The 2,378-nt window shown below is 36.2% G+C and overlaps 1 non-coding gene across 1 annotated transcript; it reads right to left on the bottom strand.

Annotated features, from left to right (window-relative positions):
* Positions 1–1,685: 1,685 nt before the first annotated feature.
* Positions 1,686–1,793, bottom strand: LOC130952333 (small nucleolar RNA R71). Its single transcript, XR_009074518.1, has one exon. It is a non-coding gene; the product is annotated as a small nucleolar RNA R71 (small nucleolar RNA).
* Between the last annotated feature and the right edge of the window lie 585 nt (positions 1,794–2,378).

Here is a 2,378-nt window from a genome sequence, read left to right as displayed (position 1 = left end):
GTGTCAAATGCATGTTTTTGTTATACTTTTCGAATCCATGCATGTATTTCTTTGTTTTGATCTTTGAATTCTTTTGGCTTGAGTGTTTCTGTGTCTCATATAGTGTCAGTAGTACACAAACTGCTAAGTTTGGTGTCTTGCATGCATTGTTATTTGATTCTTGTTGCATTTTGATTATTAAAAATTCAAAAATATTTTTAATTTGTGTCTTTTCAAGTCAATGATACAAAGAATTGAAGATTCAGAACATACTGCAGAGGAATTATACAGAAAAAGCTGAGCATTCAAAAATGCCCAGTGAAGAAGACAGACTGGCGTTTAAACGCCAGCCAGGGCACCTGGTTGGGCGTTTAACGCCCAAAGAGGTAGCATTTTGGGCGTTAAACGCCAGAATGTATACCATTCTGGGCGTTTAACGCCAGGATGGTGCTAGGAGGAAGATTTTGTTTTCAAAATCAAATTTTTTGCAAGTTTTCAAAGTTTTTCAAAACCAAATCTTTTTCAAATCATATCTTTTCAATCAAATGTTTTCAAAATCAATTTCTTTCCTTTTTCAAAGATACTTACCAACAATTAATGATTTGATTAAACATTTTTTGCCTTTTCTATTAAGAAAGGTTTTATGTTTGAATCTTATCTTTTCTTGCTAGGCAAGTCATTAATATTTTTTTTTAAATTCATATCTTTTCAAATTGATTTCAAATCATATCTTTTAAAATTGTTTTCAAATCATATCTTCTCAATCACATCTTTTTAAAACCATAACTTTTCAATCAAATCTTTTTAACCTCATCTTTTTCAAAATAGTTTTCAATCAAATCTTTTTGACTTCTAATTTCAAAATCTTTTTCAAAAAATCACTTCAATTCTTCCCCACTTTCAATTTTCGAAAATTATCAATCAATTTTTAAAATGTTTTTGACATCTTTCTAATTAATTTTCGAAAATCCTCTTCCCTCCTTCTCACATCCTTCTATTTATGGAGTACTACTCCTTCTTAATGCACAATTCGAACTCTAACTAATCAAGTTCGAATTCTTCTACCTTCTTTTCTTCTATTTTTCTTTTCCTCTGACACTTCAAGGAATCTCTGTACTGTGACATAGAGGATTCCACATTTCTCTTGTTCTCTTCTCTTTCATATGAGCAGGAGCAGAAACAAAGGCATTCTTGTTGAAGCTGACCCTGAACCCGAGAGAACCTTGAAGAGAAAGCTAAGAGAAGCCAAGGCACAACTCTCTTTAGAGGACCTGACCGAATTCTTCAAAGAAGAAGAACACATGGCAGCCGAAAACAACAACAATGCCAACAATGCAAGGAAGGTGCTGGGTGACTTTACTGCACCTACTCCTGATTTCTACGGGAGAAGCATCTCTATCCCTGCCATTGGAGCAAACAACTTTGAGCTTAAGCCTCAATTAGTTTCTCTAATGCAACAGAATTGCAAGTTCCATGGACTTCCAATGGAAGATCCTCATCAGTTCTTAGCTGAATTCTTGCAAATCTGTGACACAGTCAAGACTAATGGGGTAGACCCTGAGGTCTACAGACTGATGCTATTCCCTTTTGCTGTAAGAGACAGAGCTAGAATATGGTTGGATTCTCAACCTAAAGAAAGCCTGGACTCTTGGGAAAAGCTAGTCAATGCCTTCTTGGCAAAGTTCTTTCCACCACAAAGATGGAGTAAGCTTAGAGTGGAAGTCCAAACCTTCAGACAGAAGGATGGAGAATCCCTCTATGAAGCTTGGGAAAGATACAAACAATTAATCAGAAGATGTCCCTCAGACATGCTTTCTGAATGGAGCATCATAGGTATTTTCTATGATGGTCTCTCTGAACTATCTAAGATATCCTTGGATAGCTCTGTTGGAGGATCTCTTCATCTGAAGAAGACGCCTGCAGAAGCTCAAGAATTGATTGAAATGGTTGCAAATAACCAATTCATGTACACTTCTGAAAGGAATCCTGTGAACAATGGGACTAGTCAGAAGAAAGGAGTTCTTGAGATTGACACTCTGAATGCCATATTGGCTCAAAACAAGATATTGACTCAACAAGTCAATTTGATTTCTCAAAGTCTGTCTGGAATGCAAAATGCACCAAACAGTACTAAGGACGCTTCATCTGAGGAAGAAGCTTATGATCCTGAGAACCCTTCCATGGAAGAGGTGAATTACCTAGGAGAACCCTATGGAAACACCTATAATTCTTCATGGAGGAATCACCCAAATTTCTCATGGAAGAATCAAGAGAGACCTTGACAAACCCCATTTTGAGGGTTTGTCTTGTGCTAATTTCAAAGGGTTTATCAATGATTTCACACATTTTCTGCATGAAGTATAAGGATTTGCATTCTTTTCCTAGTTTTGCCTCATAAA

This window comes from Arachis stenosperma, chromosome 1 (assembly GCF_014773155.1).
Source record: "Arachis stenosperma cultivar V10309 chromosome 1, arast.V10309.gnm1.PFL2, whole genome shotgun sequence".
NCBI classification, from domain to species: Eukaryota; Viridiplantae; Streptophyta; class Magnoliopsida; order Fabales; family Fabaceae; genus Arachis; species Arachis stenosperma.
The sequence above is the reverse complement of the archived record's forward strand: the minus strand, read 5'-3'. Positions and strand labels throughout refer to the sequence as shown.